Here is an 8,061-nt window from a genome sequence, read left to right as displayed (position 1 = left end):
CCAGTCATGATCTCAGGGTCATGGGGTCAAGCTTTGCATTAGGCTCCGTGCTCAGTGGAGAGTCTGCTTGAGATTCTCTCTCTGCCTCTGCCCCTCACTGCCCCCTACATGTGCGTGTGCACTCTCTCTCAAATAATAAATAAATCTTTAAAAAAAATTAAATGAAAAATAGATGAATGTTCATGCTTGACTCTTCCTTTCTACTTTTTCATAACGAATGCCTGCATCTCCCAGGGCTTTCTCTTTCTTACCTGAGCAAGAAGCAGTGTATAACATCCGCAACCAGAATGTTGACTGCAGTGCTGTTATCCTCGCTGACCAACCCTGTCCTGCACTAATTATTGTTCACAGCTTAAGATTAAGTCCAGGATACTCTTTTGTTCTCAGAAGACTTCACTGTTTCTATCTTTTCAGATTTTGAGATTTTTATCTTACATCCCCAGCTCACACTGATTCCATTTTTCTTCAGTCATCCATTCATTCCACCAATTTTTACCGAGCACCAGTTATGTGCCCAGCATCGTTCTAGGCATGGGGATCCAGCAGTGAACATCAGCAGACAAAACTGAAGTTGGAGATAAATAGAAAATCAAAAGCAGCATCTATATTATGTCAGGGGATGATAAGCACTGTGGGAAAAGCAGAACAGGGAATTGGAACAGAAGTGCTGGGTAGCCATGAGAGCGATCTCACACAGGAGTGACGAGAAGTCTCCGCAGAAGAGGCAACGTTTGAGCAAAGACCAGAAGACGGCAAGGGAGTGACCTAAGGGGCCGGTTGAGCAAAGAAGCAAAGACATCTGGGGGAGGAGTGCCCAACAAAAGGAACAGAAGAAGCTCCCAGTGTGGCTGGATCAGAGTGAGCGAGGGGTAGGGAAGGAACTGAGGTCAGGAAGGAATAAAAGGAGGGCCCTGATGGCCAATATGAGGATCTTGACTTCGATTCTGTGTCAGGGGGAAGCCACTGGAAAGTTTCAAACAGACGTGACAGGGTCCGCCCTATTTTAAGAGGCAAATCCCGGCCCCTGTGTTGAGAATAGTCCATGGTGGGGCAAGAGCAGAAGCAAGGCGACAGGCTACGGTCATCCAGGAGAGTGGTGGCAGCAACTGGGAAAGGGTGGAGGTCGTGGGATGGTGAGAGGTCATGAGGTGCTGGGTATGGAGGTCTCTGGAAATGAAATCTTCCATGAAGGCAACTGGGCTTATTTGCACACTGTTCCCGGTAGTGGCTGCACACCGTTCACAGGGATTTACTTACGTGCAGAGCCCATGCATGGAATTTGGGGAAAGCCAGAGTTCAAGGAAGGACAAAAATGTGTCTGGCTTTTCATTGAATCCAACCCCCTCATAGGTCATCTTCTAAAAGGAAAAAATAAGCAGATACTGGTTTCAGTTTCCACTCTGATCTTCCCCGCGGCAGTGTTCACTGCTTCTCCATAGGCAAATCCTCTTTGCGTCTCTCCTTGTCCCTTGGGATCCCTCCGGAGCCCTTTGGAGATTTTCTGGGGATGCCCTGAAGCTATGAGGACCCATGAATTTGGAGTCCTCTGACTGCCACCCTCCAGTGCCTCTGGACCGCCAGAACCCCAGCTGGCTGGCCACACGGAGACTATCCTGCTAGGCCTGGGCTGCCAGCCAGGAGCAGGTTGTGGAGTTAGCAGCTAAGCGAGGGCAGATTGCTGGAGTTTGGTCAAGAGAACAGATGTGCATTATGGGCCAATTTGACCGCAGAGAAACATTTCCTCGTACCTTATAAAGGTACACGATTGCCTGGTTAAGCCAAGGCAATTTGACACACATTACCTTGTTCATAAACAGAGAGAGAGAGAGAGAGCCCTTCCTCCCCAAGGGTGTGCAAACGGTAGGAGAGGAAGCCAAGGACCTCAGAAATGCTGTAGCACAGCTTCGGGAAACAAATGCCCGTGGAAAAGGGCCCAACAGCATATTAATGGCCTGGATGTTACCACACCCAGGCCAGAAGCTAGAAGCTATCGATCGTCTGTTCACTCTTCATTTCAAGGCACGAGTGGAGCTATCTTTACACACGGGGACAAAACCTTCCATTTCATTTAAAGGAGCCCGCCTCTGCAGACCTTGCACTCATCCCTCCAACACCTACCCAGCATCTGCTCTTCTTAATAGTGCCTGCTACTTCTAGCAATTTCTCGCTATCCCAACGAAGTGGCAGCATCTTTGTTCTTAAGACACTTACAATAGAGCTGGGGAGACCAGATGTCCATTAAGAAAAACACCTAAGGTAATTTAGCAGGAGCACTGAGAGAGAGAGAGAGAGAGAGAGAGAGAGAGATGGGGCTTCATAAACAAGACCAGTTCTATATTCTCTCCACTCTGTCTGGAATGTTACCTCCCCTTCCACCACTACCCTTCTGCCTTCTGCCACCCTGTGCCATGCACCTGGCTCCATCTTCTTCACAACTGAACTCAGGCATCAATTCCTCCAGCACACACCTCCCTCCCCTGCTCCTTGTGCCCTGGGCACTAAACACACGGAGTCCTCTCTGCACATCCGTCTTCCCCACCAAACTATTGGCATTGCTTGGCACATAATGTGTGCTCAATTACTACTGATGTCCATGAAATGAAAGTCTGGGCTTTGATTTATCTGAGGGAGCTGAAGGGAATAGTTTCTGTGAGGGATAGGAGACAATATAAGTAAAAACAACCAAAACTTACTATGTGAGACATTAAGCCAAGTGCTTTTCATGATATATGGAATGGAAAAAACCCTAAGATTATTCAGAATGTGAGAGGAAAACAGTTGATTTTAGATATGCTAAAGCTTTCCTGGGAGAAAAAGAGACCTGGAAATGGACATGAGGTCTGTGTCACCAAGATGGCAGGGATTTGAATCTTAAGTCACAGCTAGTGGTTTCAGGAAGGAAAAAGTGATAATGAGTTACCACGATACTGCCTGAAGAGACCGTTCACTCATCCACTCATTTATTCAGTGATGAGCAAATTCTTTTAGTAGCAACCATGTGCAGGGTATTGTGCTGGGCGCTCTGAGGGAGAGAGGAAACATGCATCTATCTGCCTGTTTCCAGGCTCTCAGGGCATATAGCCAAATACAGTGTATCAGAGATACTTTATTGACTAATCTACAAGATAAAGAAATAAATGTCACAAGTCAAAGCTATGTAAGTCCAAAGGAAAGTAAGATTGTTTCCTTGAAGAGAGATCAGGAAAGGGTTTGTAGGGGAAGCACCATTTGGGCTGGGCTTTGAAGGATAGGTAGGAGTAAGAAAAAAAGCTTGGACAGTGTTTTGCACATAGTAAGAGCGCTATGTGAATTTGCTGTGAATATTTTAGTTCAAACCAATATACTTGTAATTCCCCCAAGGCAATTTGATGCCTTTGTGTTCATAATTATTCTTCTACCTGGAATGCCCTTCCCCTCTCTGACCCCTTCTCCCCGGCCAACTCCCTATTTCTCTCTACAAACACTCCCCTGACCCCCTGGATCACACCTTCTGTCACGCCATCCCTGCAGTCTATATCTGAGCACAGCTCTGTCATAGACCAGTTACCTAATAAGGGGGCCATGTTTGGCTTCCTGTATGATTGTGAGCATCCAGAGAGCCCCACGTGAGTTAGATTCACCTTCATAGATTCAATGTCAGGCACTGGATGGATGCAGATGAAAGAGGAAGCCGTGGGGTGAGTGGTATTGCTGAGGGTCAAGAGCAGAGACAAGGACCTAGGATAGATCTTTGGAAACTGTCTATATTTTGAAGATAGTACAAAGAAAAACAAAAGCAGATGTAATCCCAGGGACAAAATCTGCCTGCCCAGACGGTGCATAGGAGGTGACCTTGGACATCTTTTAGGTTTCTCTTACTCATTGTTTCATCAGAGACAAATAGTTCCCCCGTCTTCATGGGGATATCAGGTAAGGAGCAGATCTGCAAAGGCACTGGCCCCCACTGCACTCCCCCACACAGCATATTAATAAACAGTCACATAGGGCAGGGTTTTTATCCTATTGGCCTATCTGCTACCCCAAACAGGCAGGGGTGAAGGCAAATACCGATCATGGGGGCCCTCAATCAGAACCAGGCTCCAGAAAGGAGCCTAGGAGAAGGAGGTCTCCTTTGAGGAGCTTAACAAGGGAAGAATGGTTTCACGACCTAAGATACCAAGAAGACACACAGTTTGGTGTTTGCCCCTGTTCTCTAAAACATGAGTCATGCATGAGGCCATTCACTTGGAAAACAGAAACAGAAAATTCACTCCTGCCAACATACCAAATTCCATAAGGGTGATGTAGCTTACTTTCACGGTGAACTCCTTCTCTCTCTGAACCTTCAGGACTCTTCCTCCACGAAGCACTTGCGGCACACAGCGGGCATCCAGCCCACCACACGAAAGCATTTTAATCTAGCTTTTGGTGAGGGGGGATGTGCCCAAAAGCTCTTCCAAAACCTTGCTTATAACAGATGTCAGCAGCCTGTGTTATAAAACTTATACTATTTGTCAATGAAATATAATGCTCAAAGCAAAACATATAGTATGTTTACTTCGGAACTCCTTGCTGCTTTGCCAGACAATAAAAGAAAGTTGTATTTTTAGCAGATAGTTCTCTTAAGCCAGTGTGGCAATTCCCTTTCCCTTCTCCTGGCTCTAATGGAGGCCAATCTGTTCTACATTCTACACAACTGTGGAAATTATAGAGGGAGACGAGAGGAATCGAATTTAGTATTTGTGAATTTGTTGTGCTGTGTAGATAAATACCCAGTTTCCTACTTCTCCTGGGCATCTGGGCAGGGAAAAACTCAATTAAGTAGGAACCAAATGATCCCTGGAATGATTAGAAGGGAGGTCTTACTCTCCTATTCTTTCTTACTTATGTGATGAATGCATCACTGTTTTCCAGAGCCTGAGATTGCAGTGAGAACATGGTCAAGATGTGGAGTTTTTCTCCTATGTAATATTTCTCTCTTCCAATGTATGAGAAAATTTGGTTAAGAAATTGGTTGTAGATTTTGAACCCTTAATAAAAATAAATGCTCTTATTTATTCAAATGCTTGTGAGTAATTTTATTTGTTTGATTTTTCATTTTAAATCCATTTTATTGAGGTACAATTACATATAATAGAAAGTCCCCTCTTTATACAGTTCAATGAGTTTTAACAAATGTACACACCCCTAATGTAACAATCACCCCAAGTAAGAAATAGACTATCTCCAACACCCCAACAAATTTTCTTGTACACTTTGCAGTCTCCCCACCCTACCCCCAAGATTCGCTCGTCACTACAGATTGGTTTTACTTTCTCAAGGATTGAGTAGAAATGAAATCATACATTATGTAGTCTTTGGTATGTGGCTCCTTTCTCTCAGCACACTGTATGCAAGATTCATCCATGTTGTTTCAAGTAGTTCTTTTCTCCTTATTTCCGAGTAGTATCCCATTGCAAGGCTATACTGCAATTTGCTTATCTACTCAACAGTCGATGGCCATTTGGGTTGTTTCTGGTTTTAGAAATAAATCCACTATGGGGTGCCTGGGTTCCTCAGTGGGTTAAGTGTCTGACTTCAGCTCAGGTCATGATCCTGGGGTCCTGGGATCGAGCCCCGCATCGGGGTTTCAGCATGTTCTCTCTCTCTCTCAAATAAATAATATCTTAAGGAAAAAAAAAGAAATAAAGCTACTAGGAATATTCATGCACAAATTTTTGCTGAGATATATGTTTCAATTTCTCTCAATTAATTACCTAAGATTGAAATCACTGAGTAAATGATAATGGTATAATTAACTTTATAAGAAATTGCCAAGCTGTTTTCCAAAGCAGTTGGACCACTTCACATGCCCATAACAGTGTGCGAGAGTTCCAGTTGCTCCACACACTCGCCAACACTTGGTATTGTCAATGTTTTTAAAGTTTCGCTGTTTTTATGGGCATGTTGTGATATTTTGTTGTGGTCTTCATCTTTATTTCCCTGATGAGATGAAATGTTGAGCAGCTTTTCATGTGCTTTTTGGCCACTTACACATTGTCTTTTGTGAAATTTCTGCTCATATTTTTTGCCCATTTTTAAAAACTGAGTTGAGTTTTTTAATTACTGAATTGTAAGACTGTCTTGTTATATTCTGGATACAGGTTTTTGTTTTTGTGGTGAGATATATGTTTTGTGAACATTTATCTGGCTTGCTTATTCAACCTGTCACGGTGTCTTTCAAAGAATAAAAATTTTTAATTTTAATCAAATCAAATTTATCTTTTTTTACAATGTTACTTTAGTTTCATATGTACAACACAGCGATTTGACTGTTCTCTACATTATGCAGTTCTGACACAGTAAGTGTAGCTACCATCTGTCAGCACTCCAAATGTATCGCTTTTTTAATGATTATTGCTTTTTGTGTCCTAAGAAAACTTAACTAAGACAAAATCATGAAGATGTTGTCCTTTCTTTTCTTCTACGTTCTATAATTCCAGCTTTTTATTTAGGTCTATTAGCCCTTTCAATTATCTTTCGTGTATTATGTGGGATAAAGGTCAAGATTCACTTTTTTTCCCATATAAATATCCAGTTGTTTCAGCATCATTTGTTGAAAAAACTACCCTTTTCCAATTGAGCTGCTTCAATACCTTTGTCAAAACTCAATTGAGCAAATATATGTTGATCTAGCTCATTGGCTTTAAAAATTCAAATATTAAACTTTGAATCCAGTAAGTTGAAAAAATTAAGTTCAATGCTATTGAAGAAGGATCAAGAAGGAGAATATGCTCAGGGCATTTAAAAATAAAAACAGCCCTGAATTAAATTGCCCATTTGTGTGTGTGCCCTCACCAAGCAGCTACCCTCAGAGAGCAGACAAGGGCCCAACTCAAGCTTGTGGCTGGCACACAACAGGCTCCCAATATACATATTCACTGACAGACAGACAGACAGACAGACAGACAGACAGAAAGAGAAAGAAAGAAAGGAAGAAAGAAAGAAAGAAAGAAAGAAAGAAAGAAAGAAAGAAAGAAAGAAAGAAAGAAAGAAAGAAAGGGAAAGAAAGAAAGAAAGAAAGAAAGAAAGAAAAAGAAAGAAAGGAAGGAAGGAAGGAGAGAAGGGAGGAAGGAGGAGGGGAGGGAGGGAGGGAAGAAGGAAGTCAGTCAGTCAGTCAGTCAGCTAGCTTTTTATGGCAGCACCATAAAACAAAACAGAGCTTTGTGGATAATGCTGCTTTCTCCTGCTGGGCTATTTATTCCCCCAAATCTGTTCCCACTCACCAAAGGCTTGAAGTGGTCTTTGCCTTACATGAAACAGCAACTTGGACTAGAACCACTGTTCAGTGAGGGCAAAATGTCAGTAGAGGGGGCTCCTGCCCGAGCTCCTATCTGGCTCCAGCGCTTATCCCCTCCGGGCCTGTTTTGTGAGCTGTCCTGTGAGGAATAACTCAGCCAATGCCTCCACAATCTTAAGTATGCCAGAAAAAATTTCTCTAAAACTCAACTCACTTTCTAACTGAGGCCTCACCTCCCCAGGTCAGGGGAGACAGCCAGCAGCTGACTCACTATCCTCAGTCTTCCAAGGCCACTGCTGAGAGGTCGATGTTCTTGGCCAACTGGTCCATCTGGACCTGGCCACTCTCTGCTTCTGAGCCTCGCTGGTGGTGGCAGCCTCTGGGACTGTCCCCGGGAGACTCCCTCTCAGGGGCGGTGGGCGGTGGGAGACACGGGCACCAGCTCTACATAAGAAACGGGAGGCAGGGCCCCACGCATGCCCTCAGCTCCAGCTTCCTCTCTGCTCACCAGCGTCTCTCTGGGGAATTGGTTTCTAGTCAGAGCGTGGAAGCCCCGCTCTCTTCTTGCTTCTCCCAAACATTTTCTCTTTGCCATTCGTCCTCTGCGTTCGAATCACATTTGTCTCCTGAGGCGATCAACACAGCTGACTAGCCGCTTGGGAAGGAAGATGGAGAGTAAAGGGAGAAACTGAAGGGGCAAAAAGAACCAAAGGTCTCAGTAAGATAGAGTGTCTGGAGTCTGGAACAGTGTATGTGATCAATCAGTGTTAGTTGTTGTTGTTATTGTTATTATCACGGAGGGA

The sequence above is a fragment of the Zalophus californianus genome, chromosome 12, assembly GCF_009762305.2.
Source record: "Zalophus californianus isolate mZalCal1 chromosome 12, mZalCal1.pri.v2, whole genome shotgun sequence".
NCBI classification, from domain to species: Eukaryota; Metazoa; Chordata; class Mammalia; order Carnivora; family Otariidae; genus Zalophus; species Zalophus californianus.
The sequence above is the reverse complement of the archived record's forward strand: the minus strand, read 5'-3'. Positions refer to the sequence as shown.